At 37.7% G+C, this 21,317-nt stretch overlaps 1 long non-coding RNA gene across 1 annotated transcript in view; it reads left to right on the forward strand.

Annotated features, from left to right (window-relative positions):
* The first annotated feature begins 560 nt into the window (after window positions 1-560).
* The window catches only part of LOC131399308 (uncharacterized), a 39,893-nt gene continuing 19,136 nt past the window's right edge, over window positions 561-21,317 (forward strand). Inside the window, exon 1 of the long non-coding RNA XR_009217098.1 lies at window positions 561-632. This is a non-coding gene — a long non-coding RNA (uncharacterized LOC131399308). The remainder of the gene's footprint in view (window positions 633-21,317) is intronic.

The following is a 21,317-nucleotide window of genomic DNA, read 5'->3' on the forward strand; positions in this document are numbered from 1 at the left end:
TTTGAAGAACATATGCTTGATAGATATTGTCATACTCCTAACACTGTAACTTTAAGCAGGTCTGACCCATCAACAAACAAGAAATCTTACACAAAATATAGCTCCCCGGGAAACCATTGAGCACCTATTTGTGCTTGTTTTGTTGTTGTTTTTATCTTCTTTTAAAAATTACAACTCTTCTTTGTCACCATCCATGTGCACCCATTCACTAAAAATCAAGGGCCGGCCCCGTGGCTTAGCGGTTAAGTGCGTGCGCTCTGCTACTGGCGGCCCGGGTTCAGATCCCAGGCGCGCACCTACCGATGTACCGCTTCTCCGGCCATGCTGAGGCCACGTCCCACATACAGCAACTAGAAGGATGTGCAACTATGACATCCAACTATCTACTGGGGCTTTGGGGAAAAAAAAGGAGGAGGATTGGCAATAGATGTTAGCTCAGGGCTAGTCTTCCTCAGCAAAAAAGAGGAGGATTGGCATGGATGTTAGTTCAGGGCTGATCTTCCTCACACACACACACACAAAAAATCCTCAAGACCCTGCTTCCTCTCTGTTCCAGATCTGCCTGACTCCTGACAGAATCTGGGCATCCTGCCTTTGGACCCGTCAATGCTTTCCATTTCTGGCCAGGACAGGTAATGCTTTTATCCTAACGCAGACATCAGTAGGCCCAAACTCCTGCACCTACCCACCTAGTCTTTTTCTCAGATTTCTAGCCTTTAAAGGTGAAGGCTCACACAGAGGCCAGGGCACCACGTTGCATGTCAGTTCATAAAGAAATCTGAAACACATAGAGGAGAAATGGACTATGATGGTGAAAAAATACAGTAGAACGTGGGCTGATCTCAGGCAGAGCTCAGTAGATAACAAGGGTAATACTCAATGAATAATAAGCATATTATTGTTTCCGAGAGAAGGTAACACAGCACATATCAACAATCCTAAACCTAGGGCTGTAAGGATAGGAAGAAAGCAGTGGATGGTAAAGTGAATGGAAGAGAGATATCATCAAAAATGCGGCAGGAGAAGAGGGCTCGATAAAAGAAAGTCCTTAGAATGCAATTCCTACAAGAGAGAATATGAAACAGAGGAGAAAGGAAAATGAGCAGAGGTGAATGTGTAAGCTACCATTGGACAAAACTCATGAAGAACTCACCGAGCAGTCCGAGCAGTTGCAGGTTTCAATTATTCTTAGTATTAGTTATGTAATTCTTCCACTAACAGCGCCTCTCCCCAGAGAGAAGGTCATTATTTATGTCTTAATATAATAAATATGGCCAAAAGAATGAGCACATCTCTCCAGTCTCTACACATTGCAAGTCTTCCTGTTCCCAGCCAGAGTCATCCTCTAAAAACATAGTTCTGATTATGTTCCTTTTCTGTTTAAAATTCTCCATCATTCACTACAGCTAAAATAAGTTCATACTCCTATTCCTGGATTTCAAAGTTCTCTGGTATCTGGCCTACAACTCTTTCCAGCCTTTGTTTTCTCTCCTAATTCTACTTTTCACATTTTCTACTTTGGCCAAGTAGAACTGCCAATCGTTCCCTGCACATACATTTCTGCAAGTTCCTCAGACTTCACAGTTTTTCCTACTATGCCCTATTTAGTCTCAGGTATCACTCAAGCAGTGTTTCAAATGGCACTTCTTCCATGAAGAAAAGTTCAAGTAATTCCTGGCTTCCTCTAATGCCCACAGAATTTCATATGCATCTTACGAATTTACTCTCTTCACGTCTTTTATCAATATTATGTGTATGTAGATGAATAGGTGAACTCATAAATCCAAAGACATTTCTACTACTAGAGTAAATGAGAGGTAGAGACTATCTAAGATGTATGAAGACATTAGAAGTGCCTCCAAAGTCAGAGAATTCTGTGTTTAAAGCCAGGATCTGCTAGTTTTCTAGTTTTGACCTTGAGTACGTTTTACTTAACCTCTTTCAACTTATTTGAGCTTATCTGTTGAGGAGGAAGAGAGGAGGAGAAAGAATATAAAAAAAAAAAAAAAAAAGAAAAAAATACTATTAGCATAATTCTTGGGAAATTATTAGTCATTAACACTATCAATATTATCCATTAGCATTAAGATAATATTAGAGGTAAACCTTTTCAGGTTCAGTTTTACTCACCCCATGATGCCTAGCATATACAAGGGACTCAAATCATATCAGCTAAATGAGGATATATATCTTTTGTTTCATTTATAAAACGTCAACAGGCAAAGAGTATGCTCAGAATTAAAGGACTTTGGCTCACACAAAAGAAATGGAACTTGTAAATGAAAGGCTATCCTTAAAAGAACGATGTGGTAAAGAAGGTGACGGAGTGGACAGTAAGGATTGGTAACAAAAAGTGAATAATACTAGAACAACTATAAACAATGCAATATCCATAAAATAGAAATTGATAAATTAGAGCAGGTGTTCATAATTTTTGGTCCTGAACGGGGCCTCAGGGGCCTGTGAATCTCCTGAAACTGTATGCAGTATTTGCAAATGAGAAAGAGGCCATAGCTTTCATCAGATTTTTGAAAGGATTTATGGCTCAAAAAACGAACACTTTTTAGAGAATGAGCATATCAGAAAGGTCAATGAGAGATCACAGAGAATAAGGCAGTAAAACCTCTGCTTAATGCACGGGTGTTGTTTGCAATGGTTAACATAAACTGTAAGCGATAGCTAACATGAAGCTCCTAAATAGAAAGCAAGGGGAATTATGTTCTTAAGGATGAAAAACATCCGCCTTTACCTGCCTTCTGGGAGAGCAAAAATTATTAATTTTGGAATGTGGAAAGTCGTTAGGAGAGGAATTCGCCAAAAGGGTGAAGATCACTGAAGGCAGAGGAAAAAGGGAAAAAAAACAAAAATGAAAACTTTTCATGTATGTGAGAGAATAGAAAATAGAAAGAGCTTAAAAGATGTTGAAAACTTTTTCTATAAAAAACAAACAAACAAAAGCAAATAAACATTTTGTTGTGATAAAATAAAACTTTGGCTCTTAAAAGTACAATATAGTGTATACTTATAAAACATTATTTATAGTTTACTTCTTTTCCAGGTTAGTTTGTAATGTGTTTCACTGGAAGAGATCTGTGTATAAATGTAGTCATTTTAGATAGCTGACGTTACCTTAACTGCTCTTTCACAGTAATCACAATTTACTGAAACTTGTCTAAAAAATTATAACTCCTAGAAACTAAATTACATCAATCTCTTAGCATTCTTTAGATATTGGAGCCTCAAAGCCACTGTGGACTTGCCTAGTATTAGTGATATTGACTTATACTGTATATTTTCCAAGAAACAAATCTATCTCACTAAGGAACTAGTTGAGAGAAAATAAAACCTTGCAATTGATCTCAATATCTAACAATCATATATTTGCTCTCTGTACATAAAAAAATATCATTTTTGCATTTCAGCCATTCTTACCTTTTAAATATTATGTCTCACTTAAACTAATTCAAGAATACATAAACTTACAAGATCCAAATTCAATCTCAGTTTACACAATGTATTTAGAGTCTGAATCAAAAAGATTTAATTAAATTACATAAAAAATTTTCCATTATTATCGTTTTTGAAACACTGATTATATTGCTGTATGTTAAGATTTGAGTTGCGTTAATCATGACTCTTAAATATGTAGAAGAAAGAAAAGAAATATGGGTTATAGCGGTAAAGAGAGTCTGTCCATAAAATTAAGTATTTCCACATATGTAGTAATTTTAAATAATAGGAAGACACACAAACTTTATTTTCACTGTAAAAGGCGAAGCCATTTATAAAACATTGGTTTAAATCCAAAACCCTAGGGACTTGTTTGCTAATGTAATATTGGATTTCTGAAATCAAGAGGAAAGTCCACTGGGAAACACTACTGCCAAAAGGCTTAGCCTCTGGAAAATCAACTTATACAAGGAATTACAGTTCCAACTGAATAGAAGTAGTCAAATACTGAGCCTAGGACCAGCTACATAATTTGCAGGGCCTAGTGCAAAATGAAAATGCTGAACCACTCGTTCAAAAATTTTTAAGACTTTCAAGATGGCAACAGCAGAGCGTTAAACCAAGCCCAATGCGGGGCCCTGTGTGACTGCATAGACCACATGTCCATAAAGTGGATCCTGCCATGAACCCACTTCATAAGCCTAGGCAGAGTTAGCTAGAATCAGATACCATGATTCTTTATATGGCACCTTAGGCACCAATAGAAAATTCAAACTCCCATTACAAAAGAACTTAAATACTACATTGATAAAACATTTAATAACTGAGTTATAATTTTTTTGTGTGTTATGGAACAGTCAAGTATCTACATACATGCCCTTAGGTGGCCTAAAGGTGAAAAAGAAGACATTATGGGAACTTTCATGAGTTCTTGGCAGTGATGTGTAGCCTTTTCCAACAGACAACATTTGCCTAGTGAGATGCCAGATACCACTAAAGGCAATACTTAGTAAGAAAGCAGAAAAATGGCTATTGGGTAGGAAACCAATAGTCTGTACCACTAAAGGCAAAACTGCAGAAACAAGTTTTACAAAGCTTGTGACTCCAACATGATATAAAATATAAAACCTTGAACCTGAAGTTTCCATAGTAGAACTCCAGGAGGAATATGAAACCAGATAAAGATTCAAGGAAAATTAAAAAAACATAAAAAGAAGGATGAAATCTGAGGGTAAATCTAGCATTTGCTTAAGCTGTGACGGGTGACCATGAAGAGTTAATAAAATGTCACTGTCTTCCCTTGCTTCTAAGTCCTTCTTTCATAAGTTGCCTGTGTTAAGTTTTAATAGACAGGTTATCTCATCTCAAACTAAGATTCATAGGCATGTATTCGTGGACACACATGCATATACATGCACATATTCTAATCTATGTGGCCACAACCAAGGCAGTTACCATCTGTTGCAGTGTACATTTGTGGGAAGTGAGATTTTTAGCTATAAATAAAATTTTGGAACATCACATCTATCGTCACCAAAGTAAATACGAAAATGACAAAAATCTCCTAGAATTACAATGAATTCAAATAATCCCTAAATTTTTTAAATTTAAGATTTGAACTCCTTTCATCTGAATAACCCAGTTTTGTTCTACAGAATTATCTAATGTGGATTTGGCTGACTTCAAAGTTTATTACCTGGATACATCTTTATTTCATTCAAATTTTAGAAATCAGAGTTGATCAGGAACACTCTAAAGAAGGTGCAGTGATTTTTAAGACACTCTAATCCCACCAGCCAGAGCCTATACTTTCGTGATTTAGAGTCTAAACTAGATTTAAGGAATATCCATATTTATTTAAGCATAAACAGTGGTAAATTACCTTTACTCACCACAGTACACCAGGAACTATGCTAAATATTCTCTATGCATAATACCTTTTAATCTTCAAAATATTTCTGAGATGGTACTGGTAAGATCTCCATCTTACAAATAAGGAAACTGAGTCCTCAAGAGGTTATGGAACCTGCCCCAAGTCCCATAGCACATAATTTAACAATCAAATTTGGTTGTAACAGAGACCTAAAAAGGTTGACTTAAACAAATGAAGGTTTACATTTTTTCTCCTGTAACAGGAAGTCTGGAAAAAATGTTTGCAGCTCAGGAACATGAGCTGGAGGTCTCCATGATTATTTTGGCTGTTAAATCATTGTTACAAGATGGTGGCTCCAACTCTAGTGACAAATTCGTATTCCAGGCCAGAAGGAAGGAAGGAAGAGGAAGAGGTGTCAATGGCTGGGTCGGATCCTTTCTCAAAGAGCTGTCCCAGAAACCCCAGTCAGCAAGTACCACTTAGATTTCCTTGACCAGCCTGTATACAAATAAGGCTAAGAAATGCAGAGTTTAAGTTTTTTTTGTTGTTTTTTCTAATCTGAGCTTATTGCTGCCCCCAGCAAAATCGGGTTTATTAGTAAGAAGGCAGAAAAATGGCTATTGGGTAGGAAACCAATAGTCTGCCTAGCTGCTTAGTACCCTTTTCTCTCTGCATTTTCCTACCTAAGAGGGAGTTTCAGTCCAGAAGTGCTGAGAAGGAGCGTCCATCTTTTTTCTTCACTCTACTCTCTCCTCCATTTGGAATAAGGAAAAGAAAATCATAATGTCCACGTTGCCTCGGGTGCTTCTAAAGAAAAATTATCCTTTCTTTCTTTCTCTCTTATTTTTCTGCTCTCAGACGGAACAATCTCGTGAAACTGGATGTTAACTTGAATGTTTTCATCAAGGCACCAAAGGGAGGAAAAAGTCAGGCCACCTTCTAAGTAATTCGAAATAGGTGGCTGAGAAGTAATGAGAAAATCAAATGTTTCTCACCCATATCAAATACATAAGATGACCAAAGTTGTAGTGATCAGAAGAGATTTTTTTTCCTTTCTAAAGAAATTCTTGGGAAGCTGGTGGAGTAAAGCAAACCCATCCTCCATCCAAACTCTTTGCCCCTCATCACAAGATATAAGATTCAATCGAGCTACTCAGAGAGCTTGAGATGGATTTCGGGACTTAGGAGGTATGTAGTGGACATGTGCCTGACAAATGCTTAAGGACTATAAAGGCAAGAATCTGTAGCTATCAGCTGGAAACAGTAGGACAGAAAAAGAGAGTCCAGACTGTGTTGGTGTTAGCTACAATTCTGCAATAATGCTTGAGTCTTTTTCGTGGAAGTGGGCCATACAGACTCAGAGCCACTTGACACTCCCTAAAAAGAGCACCTAAAAGGATAATAGGACTAACAGTGAGAGTTGGTATAAAAGGACCACCGGGAATCAGAGGCTGATGGGAGTTCAGATGACTAGAGAAAGACACATTGCCCATATCATGGAAAGTACAGTTGAATATCACAGTGGGAATGCTGAGAAACTCAGGAAGCCACCAACGATAGAAGGAGATGGGAGATAGAAGGAGACATATGAAGGTCACAGAGCATGAAGCCGTGTTCACATTGTCAATTAGGTAAGAGCCTTTCTCATCCCTTGTCCTTCTCCTTCACCTCTCCACCTGCACTAATCCTGGAGAGGGCCAAAAGAACAGCCAGGGAATGGTGGGCAGGTGAGCAATAAAGAGAGACGGTAGTTAGCTTTCTGAAAATACAGGGGATATAAGCTGCCAGTCCCAGTTGGGTGAAGAAAAAATCTTTCCTTTAAACAAATATTGCAGTAAAAAAAAACTTATATCAAACAATTGTAATTACTAAACTGAGACTTGTTCGCTACTTAAAGGGATCATAGGATCCTTTACTAGCTAAGCGTGAGCATAAAAGGCGTGCTCTTTTCATTTCATTTCATCCCTGAGTTTTACTAGGGGCAAAGGACAAGCTTACTCCCACTGAGATTTAAAGGCAGCAAGAGAAACAAAAGTACATTTGTACTGAATTATCTCCTGTGAAACTTGCTTGTTCTCCATGCCAGTTAGACGCATCTTTTGCTCCCTGTCTTGGAGAAAAAGAGAGCTGATAGAGCCCACTTCATCCTGTGTTACACGTGAGGTCCCTAAGGAAATCAAAGACACAGAATTCACTGGGAAAATGATCACCTGACTACCATTAGCACCTCCAGTCCAATGGAGAGCTCTGTTGAGCTAAGCTGAGTCACTCAGGATTCCTATCTGAGCTAGAGAACACAGACCCAATGAGCTTGTTTGCACCTGACCCCTAAACCCAGGCACAAATATTTGATTTTACTACCTAATCAACCAGAAAGCCCGGTCCAGAAGAATGAGCACGATCAAGGACGTGAGCACTATGGCAAAAGTGTACTGTCAGGACACTCTTTTGCTCCCAACTTCAGAACCAATTGAGAAGTACAAATAGGTTCTAAGCACATGAAAAGCACAACGTCAATAATTAAGCTGATCGGAGAATGTGGTTTTAGATGAGCCTGCTATATTTTTATCCCACATCAATCACCAGCATGAGCATGAGACAGACTAAGGCTTCCCTCGTGGTAGCCAAGCTGATCGCAAGGAGGGGCAGAGAAGGAAAATGCCCTGCGGAGAGGCTGGTTCTGTAAAGGAATGAGCCTGGAGGGGATGAGCTCAGGGCACTGAGTTCCTGCTGCCTGACTCGCCAGTAAGCAGGTCATTCCTCCAGCCCTGGGCTGGGGCGCGTGAAGGCCCAGATGCACTGGAGGCGCTTCCCCCAAACTTTCATATTCTCTCCCCTATATGGAAACACAGAGCGTGGACACTAAGCCTTTCCTTCAGCATCAATGTTTGAAGTTTTCAGAAGAGAAAATTGGAGCTGTAGTCATTAAGAGCATGGCCTCTGAGCTGTGCTGCTTGAGTTTAAAGCCCGACTCTCCCACCTCCTAGCAGAGCACACTGTCTCTTCTTTAGCATGGGGCTAGTCAAATCTCTCTCATAGGCTTGTAATTAGTATTTGGGTGGTGAACATGACGTAATCTATGCAGAAATAGAAGTATAATGATGTACACCTGAAATTTATACAATGTTATAAACCAATGTGACTGCAATAAACAAGCAAAAGTAAATAAATAAATAAATAAAATGAAGTAGCAAAAAAAAACTAAATTAGTTAAGAAATATGAATCACTTAGTGCCTAGACGATATTAAGTGCTCAATATAGGTTAACTATAATGCAGTTATCTTATTCAAATGTTAAGGGACATATCTCTGGATATGTGTATTTCAGCTTTGAATCATGTTTAAGACATTTTATAAATGCCAGCAAACCATCACATTTTCATTATTTTAGATGACCTGCAACATCATCATCTGGCTTCTTTTACTTGATTTTCACCTCAGCATAAGGAAGGAAATCAATTTGAAAGAGATAGTGTGCTATAGCTTGTAGATACAGATTTTTCAGGTTTTTTCTTTTTGCTATTGTGCGTGCCAAGATTTGAATTTGCAGATCTGACTGGGTGATGAATTGCAAGTAAAACTGAAAATTAAAACCATATAAAACAATGTAAATTTTGAACTTGGATAATAATATTTCAATTCTCTATTTATACACTTTTATTTAACTGCTCATAGAGCTTTAAATAATTTTCCCACCGGGACAGAACTTTCCCCCAGAGTTGATGTTTAAACGTCAGCTGCAGATATGTAAGGTAGCCTGTGTAAGTGCATGGTGAAATTAGCAGCTTTGCTTGCTTTGAGAGAAAAAAGTCATCAAGATAATGTTTCAAGGCTTGTTGAGACTGACTCTGGACTATGAAAGATTAGATAAACTTTGGCACTCTTAAACTGCCATTTGAGTTCTTGGTATTTGTAAGAGATAGCTTTCCAAGATCCCATATCCCTCCCAATCTCACTGGCATGCACATTCATGCACGCACACGTACACATGCGAACACAAAAACACACACACATTCATAGACACATCGATGACTGTATCAATGAAGAGAAAACAGACTGGTATCTTTCAAGAGGATGATTTTTCGTGGACTTCGAAGAGGAAAGGAAAACCAAGAGCCAAATCAAGTTCATCAGAGAAGCTGAAGTTCAAACCCATGGAGATCACGAACCAACCACATCCAAGGACCAACAGCAAGACTGAGGCTTTAAGGCAAAGTAGTTAAAAGCAGGGACTCTTTGGGACTCTAAGAGCAGGAAAAAGAATGCCCGGGTTCAAATCCCGCTTGTGTCGCTTACCAGCCTGTGTGACATTTGTGAAACTTATTTAATCTCTCTGTACTATATTACCCTCATCTGTAAAATGGAGATACTAACAGTATCTACATTCGATATGATGGAAATAATACTAGAACCTACCTCAGATGATTGCTCACCTTTAAGAGTGAAAAATAATAGTACCTGCCTCATAGGGTTGCCATGAAGATTAAAAGAGTTAATACATATAAAGCGCTTAGGACATTGGCATACAGTGAGCATTAAGTAAGCATTCACTCTGATTGTTATTATCATCAAAGAAACAAAAATGAGATTGGCACAGGAGCAGTTCAGACATAAGCATAGCAGGGCCAGGTAATTGACATGGTTGCAGGGAGCAGAGGGGACTTTGGACTCTCCTTTATGCACTGTTGAGTACGTGGCATGTGCCTGGGTCAGGCTGACAAAAAATGCCACGAGCAAGGCCAACAGAATAATTTTGTTTTTTTTTTTCTAAAAGTCTAAAGCATAGCTCCTGGGGAGAATTGGCCTGCAAGTTATTCAATGCTGAACCAAATGACTTAAGGTTAGCAGTGCTGAATGCCTTTGGTTGAGTCTGTCTTAATATAAAGACCTATTTGTTTGCTCCAAAAATAAAGTTGTCATTTAAAATGAGCCCTTTGAACTCCCACAGACCAAAGTGATCTGTGTGCTGTGGTTATATTTGGCAACCAATAGTTCAGTTACGTCGCTGCCCTCAGTGTAAAACTTTGTGGTACAAACTATAAATCTTCAACATTCCTAAGTTTCTTTATTGGCTATATATCTCATGGGTGTTGATAACACACACACACACACACACACACACACACACACACACAGCCAAGGGAAGCCTCACTTTTACCAAAAATAAAATCATAGATATTAGCTACTCTCTATTAAATTGTAAGAATGTGTAACCACGTTAAATCTAGGACATTATTTTTTTCAACAATGAGAGTATTCTCAATGTCTTTTGTATGGGAAAGCAGGATCTTTCCTCTTACATTATGTCTGTCATTTCTGCAATTTTAGTTGCTCCATATATTCAGCTTTTGGTCAATTTATTCCACATGACAAGTAATGAAAGTTAGAAGTTTGAAGATAGTGTCATCAATTTTTAGAGCATGTATTTTAATTATTTTCTACCAACTCAGAAATCCATTTGAAGTACCTCTATAATACCTTACGCTCTAGCCTTACACATAGCAACTTAAAAATGGCAGTGACTGAACATGTACACACATTTTTCAAGCATTAAATCAATGCTTTCTAAATTAGTCATTTAGATAAAAGATGTTTTTCTTCTCATCAAATGTTTAAAAGTGGATTATTAATGGTATAAGCAGGGGGCAAGGAACAGAGAAATGTAACCACAGGACCAGTTTAAACTGAGCCCATCTTATCAACAGAATGTTGAAGTTGCCTTGCAGCAACAGCAAGCCAAAACTGCAAATCATGTAGCCAGAGCAGGCACAGAGGAGAAATTTTGACCTAAAATAACACCCAGAACCAAAGATTCTCCCATCATGGAACCAAAGAAATGGGCCACAACTGGAACTTGAAAGCCAGATTCTCATCACAAGTGAGGGCTCCGTTGTCTAGGAAGATCCAATGTTACATCCCCTTTCCACAATTTACCATAAATGTTTCAAGTCCTCCAATCAAAACCTGCCCCACCAGAACTTCCACATACCAGTCTGTTCCCCCTAACCTCTTAAATTTTGCCCAAAACCTAGATCAGGGAGACAGATTTGAGAGCCTTTTCTCCTGTCTCCTTGCAGGTCAACCTCGCAATAAGCATTTTTTTTTCTCAAAAGTTGGTGCCATAGAATTGGCTTTTTATGCACATCGGGCCAAGGCCTTCTGCCCTGTAACAGAAAGAACTGCTATTTTTTCGCCTTGTCCATTAAGTCAACTACTTAGTAGTTGTTTTACTTAGTACATTTTAGGTAAAGTTATTGTGATTTCTTTTTGATTACAAATGGAAAGAGAAACTAGGAGAGGAAATAACTTCAAGCTCTATATTGTATTTATTATCCTCACTGGTAAAGTAAGTGAGAGTAGAGGTGCGAAATTCCAGCTGAGAAAAACATGCTGTTTGAAGAGGAAGTGCTGACATAGAGACTACAAGTAGACAAAAAATATGATTGCTGACATTTAAAATTCATGTCTAAAAAAGAAAACTAGATGTATAATTATGTCATCATCTACACAGTTCATAGTTTCCAGTAATCCAAATAAAGTGTGTATATTTTGAAACATAATTCAATTAGCAGTCACAGTGATCTAAGTGATCAGTTACAGAAGTAAAGAAAAATGCAACACAACTGGAAACATATACATTTTTACACTCTCATTTTCACTACATCCTGATTATGATTTTGCTGTACACTTGCAAATTCACTAATTCAGATTAGTCAATAGTTTCAGACTTAGTTTTATGTGTGGTTTGAGAGTTTCTATGGCCCTGAATGGATTTTTTAGCACAGATACATTTAATAAAAATCTGAAAATGTGAAAACTCACTCAGAGAAAATATGCAGCATTGTGAGATACCCTGAAGCTTCGATATAATTACAACATTTTAATGATGTTGATTGACAAAAATGTACCCTAACGACATTAGGATCTTTTTTATGAAATTGTCACTTTATAGTAATTTAAGAACAAAATAATTATTGTTTACAAGAAAATAATAGGGCCGGCCCCGTGGCTTAGGGGTTAAGTGCACGCGCTCCGCTGCTGGCGGCCCGGGTTCAGATCCCGGGCGCCCACCGAGGCACTGCTTCTCTGGCCATGCTGAGGCCGCATCCCACATACAGCAACTAGAAGGATGTGCAGCTATGACATACAACTATCTACTGGGGCTTTGGGGGGAAAAAAATAAATAAATAAAATCTTTAAAAAAAAAAGGAAAATAATATGATTTAAAAGGTGTTGCGAGGGAAAGAAAACAGCAAGTTTGAGAGGGAGACCATTAACAAGGCCAACAGAAGACCAGGTTAAGTTTCTAAGCATGATTACTAAAAGCAAATATTTTGGGGACGTCCAGTTTCTGGTCTAGCATGTAAGGAACTTGGAGGTTGTTGCTTCAATCCTCACAACAAGAAAAAATACTGAACAACCTGAAAATCAACAACTCTTCTTAGATCTGTCCAAGAACTAAGGTCATGCTGCAAGTCACTCCTCTCAAAATTGAAGAGACTAAGGCATATACAGAGAATCACAGCTTACCTGAGCAGAAATCCAGGAGCAGAAACCTTTGCGGGAACCAGTATTAGAGTAGAAAAAACTAAACTATAAGTGACAAATTTCTGGAGGCTTTGTGTGGACAAGTCTGAGAGTCAAAAATTCCATGGAGGCCCAGTCTCATAGTAGGAGTCTCAGGATTTTTACCCCCAGGAACGCTACTAGGTTCTCACAGTGAAGATCAGAGAAAAATCCCCTTGTGCTTACAGCAGGGGGAGGGGAAAGTAATCATTTCAAAATATGCCCAGAGCATTCTGTTCTTCTCAACAAGGCCTGCCCTCAAGAGGAAATATTTTACCAAAGCATAACCTACTGGGGTTTTATCAGAGCCTAACTGACCCGGGGGGGAGGGAAATACCCAACTCCAGCCCCCTCTAGCTCCCCTGTCTAACCTAAAGAAGGGGGAAGAAGGGGAATAAGAAGCATTTGGGTGGGTAACAGCCCAGGGGCACAGGTTGGCCCACTAAAAGACAGAGCTAATCATAGGACTATAGAATGTCCCCCCCACACCCTACACACACCTTATCACCACATCACTAAAAGCCTATATGTTACAGTTGTCCATAAGAAAACAAACAACTCATTCAAAAATGGACACAAGATCTGAATAGACAGTGTTAGTGTCAGGAGTGAGTGGGTATATGATAACTCTGTATTTTCCACTCAATTTTTCTATAAACCTAAAACTGCTCATTAAAAAATGGCTATTCATTTAAATTAGTTAATTAGTTAATTAATTAATAAGGCAAAATGCTAATGAGGGGGAAAAAAAAGCAATAGTTAGCCTAGAATTAAAAAAAAATACATGCACATAAATGTAGATAGTTAGAAAGATGATAGAGAGGGGCTGCCCCGTGGCTTAGCGGTTAAGGGCGCACGCTCTCCTACTGGCAGCTCGGGTTCGGATCCCCAGCGCGCACCGATTCACTGCTTGTTGGGTCATGCTGAGGCAGCGTCCCACATACAGCAACTAGAAGGATGTGCAACTATGACATACACTATCTATTGGGGCTTTGGGGAGAAAAAGGGAAAGAAAAAGGAGGAGGATTGGCAATAGATGTTAGCTCAGGGCCGGTCTTCCTCAGCAAAAAGAGGAAGATTGGCATGGATGTAGCTCAGGGCTGATCTTCCTCACAAAAAATTTTTTTAAAAAGGCTAAATTAAAAAAAAAAAAAGAAAGACGATAGAGAGATATAGACAGAAGCTCGACTATCCTGTTTTCCTATTTTAAACATTTTTAGCATAAATAATACTGGAACTCTTGTTTTTCCTTATTTAATCTAAGTTATAGTATTTTCCATGTACATCTGTTTTTAAAATAAATCCATTTATTAGAGTCTTCTAATGCTTACTAATAAAAATGCAACCGATCCGTTTCTCTCTTGTTTTTAAATAGTTCGGGCTAGGTTTAACATTCGATCATTTTTATGTAGATTGTCTCTGAAGCAAATCCTACTACTATAATTTCTGAAGCCAGGTTAATGTGTCTGGCTTATTTCTTTTAATACTTTAAATAATGAAATTCTTTATGGCTTAGGCTCTTCCCATTAGTTATAACTGACAATGAGAAATGTAGTAAAATACGACATGTTTTAAAAGGTGCTAATTAAGCTATAAATGATAACAACTTCGTGACTCTGAAGTGCGTGAGTCATTAGTAATTCCAGTTGGAGTACTTTTTGGTTGGTCAGCCCTCAGTTGTGGAGTCATCTTATAGAAGTAGCATCTCATCGGTATGGAATTACCTAGGTGTGGTTCTGCCCAGAGGCAGAGGGATGGATTGATTGATCTCTAGAATGTTCTTCCTACCCTAGCCTCTCAGACGTTAAAACTTGCAATTAAAATAAGCTAACTGCAGTCCCTCTGCCCTTGATTCCTCCTCTTCCACCCATTATTAAGTGATACCTTCACTCCTGGGCACTTTCTCAACCATTTACAAGTTAATGCCTGTCAGGATTCCACATCCTCACTTAGTCTCCCTTTAATGATAATTCAAGTGTTGATTCAGCAGGATGCAGAAGAGGTGAAAGAGGGTATACAATTTGAACACACTGAAGAATTTTAAATTCCTGACAATGAATCCAATTCATTAACATAATTCAGAAGTATTAAGACAGGGAAATCTCTCAGCTTAGAACTTACATTAAAGAAATAAAAGTCTAATTACCATGTACCATGGAGATTTCATATGTATGATGTATATATATGTACATATATACGTGTATGTGTGTATATAAAGAGAGAGAGAAAACATATATGTATGTGAATATTTATGTAGACCTGCCCTAACCTGAAACCTCAATGTCATTTATAAAATCTGATGACGGAGAATAATGGCCTGGACTCATGGCTGAAGAAGACCATACTGTGAACAAAACAGCAGTGACAAAAGAAGGCAGCCAATGAGAAAAGGCAGCGTTTTTCCAAATAAAAAATTCTATATATACATCTCCATAATTCTACCCACCCCACCTTCTAGCCACCCTCTTCTTTTCAGGCCTAAACGACTAACCTTTATGTCCATATTCACACATTTAATCAGTTTTCATGTCATTCTTCATAATAATAACAATGGTTATTATTTATTATTATTGGCAATATTCTTATAGACTATTATAATTACCCTTCAAGGATGGTTTTGATACTTATTTTGACTCTTTATTTTCTGTTTAATAAATATGATGAGGAGGTAGTAGGAGAAAGTTAGAACACATTGAGATTTTCTCTACCTCTCATGTGCCCCAAGCATAAATCTACTATAACCAATCCTTTAGTCTGTTCCACCATGCCACATTACCTAACATGACATATCACAGACGCCTCTGCAGGTTTTTTCCCCCTGGAGGGAGACACAGTCCTTTAATGAATCTTGGATTCTCTTTATCCATTTTCCCAACCATAACATCAGCCCCAGAATCTCAGCCTATGACAGCCACGTGTGTCTACATGGTGACAGAGGATGCTCACCGTGACCATTGCTCAATTTCACAAGGCATCCTGTGACCTAGGGTCAGCCTTACTTCTAAACATCAACTTAATAAAGATTACACTTCCAGAATCATTTGGGGTATGGAGCTAGAGAGAGGAAGCAGCTCTGTGCAGGGGAACGTGCTCTTGGCTTTATGTTTAATAACCACAGCCTTCATGAGCATTGCTGTCACTTTCAGCTGAACCTCAACTAGCAGGCAGCACACATTGCAAATGCAGAGCAGCCACTTGTGCCTTGGGACTATCCAGCCTAACAGTTCCCACTTCATCACGCACTGGGAGGAAGAGCTGTTTAAGCAGATGACAAGAGAAGTGATAAAGATAGTAAAGAGAACTTAGAAAGGATCATGCAAAGAAACGTATATTTGCCTCCCACCTTCCCTTCTTTTCTTCCTTCTTTCTTCTTTCCTAATTTCCTTCCTTCCTTTCTTTTAAATCAGAAAGACTCATTCTTTTCAATGTCCAGTATCATAACAGATATAAGCATATTTTCAAAAGCAGAGTTCCCTCCATCCATTAGAGATCTCTATCTTGTCTGTGCTGTCTTGGAGAAAAAAGAGAGGAATCTACCTACCCATAGTTAAATAATGACATGAAGGAAGATGCAAAAATATCTTGTGTTTCATGAAGCAGCCTGAAAAATAGTATTTTGAATGAACTTCCCATTCTGTCAATGACTTTCTGCCACCAATTTCTTTAACCCCACACATCCATCTGCATGACATGAGAATGATAAAGCACTACAACATCATAAGGTGGTAACGAGGATTTTATAAGTGTTACCCCAGCATAATACCTCTATGGCATTCACACCACATGTGCTATTATTTGTTTATAATGTCCAAGTTACTGCCTCTGTTTCTTTTATAACCAATGCTTGGAATTGTCTTTCTCCCTTCCCTCCACTCCACTGATCCATCAACTTATCTCCAAACAAACTCACTTCCATGTTTCAATTTAGACTTTTTGTCCTTTTGATTTCTTCATATGTTTGAATTATTTTTGTCTCTGGTCTCTATTCCTCTTATGTTAGCATAGCTGCTGAAACTTATTGAAATGTTGCTGTGTAATGATGTCAAGTTAATCTTGAATTTGTGGTTTGTTCCACAATATAAATTGTAATGTCCTTGAATTTAAAATAATTTATTCTGCTTTTTTCTTTGCATACTCCCTGAAAAACATCAGATATAATGCTGGCCACTAGATAAATAGTGGTAACTAATTATTGTTCATTAACAAATGTAAGATATGTGGCGCCAATTTCCATCTTTCATTACATCACCTCCAATCTCAGTCGTAAGTAGCAAGAAACAGGTAATGGGAATTCAATTTTACAATTGACAGTAGGCTGTTGTTTTTTCAGACATGCAAGAGGCCCATGTCTAAAACAAAGCAGAAAAAATAAAGCAAAGCAAAGAAAAATAAGACTATTTTTATCCACTAGTTGCCTGTCCTTTATGAAATATTTGAGATGTGTGACTCCTGGAACTCAATTCTAATGCAATATAGAAAATAAGTGATCAGGATATCATGTAATTTTTTTTTTTATTTTGTGAGGAAGATCGTCCTTGAGCTAACATCCATGCCAATCCTCCTCTTTTTGCTGAGGAAGACCAGCCCTGGGCTAACATCTATGGCCAATCCTCCTCCTTTTTTTTCCCCAAAGCCCCAGTAGATAGTTGTATGTCACAGTTGCACATCCTTCTAGTTGCTGTATGTGGGATGCCACCTCAGCATGGCCAGAGAAGCGGTGCCTCGGTGGGCGCCCGGGATCCGAACCCGGGCCGGCAGTAGAGGAGCACAGGCACTTAACCACTAAGCCACGGGGCTGGCCCCAGGATAACACCAACTTTATTTAAAGTACAGGTTGTGAATTGCAAAGTAGGAGTTTGGAGCCCATAAAAGACCTAGATATATCACCTTTCTCTCTCAAGTATTTTCAAACTCATTCTGCCCATTGGCTTCTGCTACTCTGCCTTTAAATGTGTACAGGCTTCTCTAACATAGAAAAATAAAAATATCTTCACTGAGTCCTTATATTAGTTGGCTTGGGCTGCCATAATAAAATGCCATAGATTGGGTGCTTAAACAAAGGAATTTATTTCTCACAGTTCTTGGGGCTAGGAAGTCCAAGAACAAGGTGCCAGCTGATTCGAGTCCCCGGTAAGGGCTCTCTTCTTGGCTTGCAGATGCTGCCTTCTTGCTGTATCCTTACATGGAGGAGAGAGAGAGGAAGGAAGATGGGTCTCTGGTATCTCTTCTTATTAGGGCACTAATCCCATCATGAAGGCCCTACCCTCACGACCTCATCTAAACCTAATGACCTCCCAAAGACCCCATCTCCAAATACCATCACATTGGGGGTTACAGCTTCAATATATTAATTCAATATATGGACAATTCAGTCCACAGCAGTCTTGTTACTCAATTAAATAACATGTCCTTCAATGTAGAAATTCCTAGTCAAGGCTTACAAAGGTACAGTGCCTACTGTATGGCAATGATCATTCTAAGTCCTTCACACATGTACCTCCTTTAACACTCACACAATTCTTTGAGGCAGTCACTATGATCATCTCCCTTTTAAGGAGGAGGAAATTTAGGAAAAGAGAGGTTTGGCAACTTTTTATGGATCAAATAACCAGCAAGTGACAAAGCCAAGCTTAAAATTCAACCAAATTGTCTCCAAAATCTGCTAAGCTCCGAAGCCCTCAACTTAAAGGAGAAGTATATATACATCGCCTTGTTTTCCTAACGTTTTACCACCACTGTGTTAAGACTTCACAATTTGAGGTGCAACTGCTTTGGAAAACACTCTGACAGTTCCTCAAATGATTAAACATAGAGTTATCATATGACCCAGTAATTCTACTCCTAGGTATGTACCCAAGAGAATTAAAAACATATGTCCACACACAAAAACTTATACACAAATGTTTATATCAGCATTATTCATAATAACCAAAAGGTAGAAACAACCCAAATGTCCATAAACTGAGGAATAGATATATAAAATATATATCCATACCGTGGAATATTATTCAGCCATAAAAACAAATGAAGTACTGATTCTTGATACAATATGGATGAACTTTGAAGCCATTAAGCTAAGTGAAAGAAGTCAACCACAAAAGACCACATACTACATGAGTCCATTCAAATGAAATGTCCAGAACAGGGAAATCTACAGAATCAGAAGCAGATTAATGGTTGCCGATGATGGAGGAAAAGAGAGAGGTTGGAGGATTAGGGAAGTGGTAGTTAAAACATGTGGAGTTTCTTTTCGGGGTGATAAAATGTTCTAAAATTGACTATGGTGATGGTTGCACTTATCTGTGAATATGCTAAAAAACCATTGAATTGCACACTTTAAATGAATGAATTGTATAGTAAGTGAACTATATATATATCAGTAAAACTGTTTAAAACAAAGACTCCACAGTTTGATATTTACTCAGTTGATGGAATCTGTTTTAGAAACTTAATCTCCTTTGTGCAATCCTTCTCTTTGCTTTCTTTTTTGCTGACTGCTACACTTTCTTCTCCGGCATTTTATGACATTTCCATTTCTCTTTTACTTATTCTTTGCTTTACACTCCTCTTCTCACTCCCTCTTTGTAACTCTCCTTTCTCTACCTTCATGCTCCCTTCCCCAAGTGAGTGAGCCTCTTAAGCATGAGTCCTGACCCCGGCTCTTTTCTTTAGATATTTTCTTAGCTAGAGCTTTTTTTGATTTCTTTTTTAAGTTTAGGTTATTAGATTTTTTCACCTGAACTCAAATCCCCTCTCTGTCACCTCAAAGTCAGTGAAGAACTGAGATTGAATAGATTTACATTTAGATCACCAAAAGTGGAGACTTAGCTCCCCAGGCCTTTTGATCTTGGACATGTCACTTTATTCTACTGTGTTTCACATTCTTCATGTGTAAAATGGGGAAAATATTATCTACCCAAACCACCTCACCAGATTGTTGGAAGTATCAAATAAGACTATATGTACAGAAAGGGGGATTCTTTGTAAATATTATAAGAATTATATATTATTATAAAGTATTAAAATATTTTTATAAAGTATAAAATATATACTGTATAATATAAAATGTAAAATATATACTATATATAATATAATATTATTCTAAATTATAAAATATAAAGTATTATATAAGTATAAATGAGTATAAGTGTGTCTAAAATATAATTCTTTATCTTAAGTTGCTATAATTTGTCCCCTATCATTTTTTCTCTTTCCAAAAATGAAATCTTGCCATCACTGATAATGCTGCTTTTATTTATTCATGTATTCATTCATTTAACCATTCAATCAGCAGGCATATATTCAACGCCCACTATATCTCCCTCTCCTAAGAATGCTGCTAAGTATAGGATACTCAGGGTTTATAAAATAGCCTGCCCTAGTCTTTTAAAGAACTGACATTATAGTGGAAGCAGCAGATAAACATCAGGAAAATTATAATAGAGTGTGATATATATAATCATGGTGTGCATGTGAGCTGAAAGGTAGGTTACCTAGTACAGATTTGCAGCTGAATAAATTATGAGAGAAAGTTTTTCTAGAAGTGTGAACTTATGCTCTGAGTTTTAAAAATGGTTTGCTATTAAGCAGGTCATTGGAGTGTCTGAGTTTTTGAGACAGAGAAAAGCAGCCTGTGCAAAGATGCAGAGCAGTATTACCATGCTGAGGACTGTATCAGTCAGCATAAGCCAGGTTATGTTGCAGTAACAAATAGTCCTCAAATATTAGTGAGTTATAAGCACAAAGGTTTGTTTCACACTACACTCTACCAAAGGTTGGCTAGGGGACTCCAACCACTGTTGTTACTTCAGAACCCAGGCTAACAGAGGGACCACTATCTTGAATATTGTTGATCTCTGTGCCATATGGATAAGAGAAGGGTCTTGGGTAGGTCATTGATCTTTCAGCCCTAAAGTTACATATATAACTTCCATTTATAACTCATCAGCTAGATCTGGTCGTATAATATTCATTTAAACTCAAGATTGCTAGAAAGTCCATTCTTGTCTGATTCCCATAAGAGGGAGAAACCAGAAATATTTTCTTGTGCAGAGACTGTACAGGAAAGTCCAAAAAGGCCATTCCAAAAAAAAGTATTAAAATGATGGCAACACCATTGTAATAAGTGTATAATATTCCAAAGTTACAGCTTTGAATATGTAAACCCCACTTGCAAACAAATCAACCACATGACTTTATAGTAACATCTAAAAATTGAAAACATTATGCTATATACATATAAATTAAATTATACAGAAAATAAATTTAATTCAAAGTCACAACACTATCGTTTAAAAGACATTTAATGATAAATATATTCCTATTTAAATCCTACTGAGATTAACTACTATTAAACAAGCCTATGAGCAATATTTAGAAATATTTAGCTATTGTAAAAAAAGTCTTTATAAAAGAATTTTATGATTAA

The sequence above is a fragment of the Diceros bicornis genome, chromosome 37 (genome assembly GCF_020826845.1).
Source record: "Diceros bicornis minor isolate mBicDic1 chromosome 37, mDicBic1.mat.cur, whole genome shotgun sequence".
NCBI classification, from domain to species: Eukaryota; Metazoa; Chordata; class Mammalia; order Perissodactyla; family Rhinocerotidae; genus Diceros; species Diceros bicornis.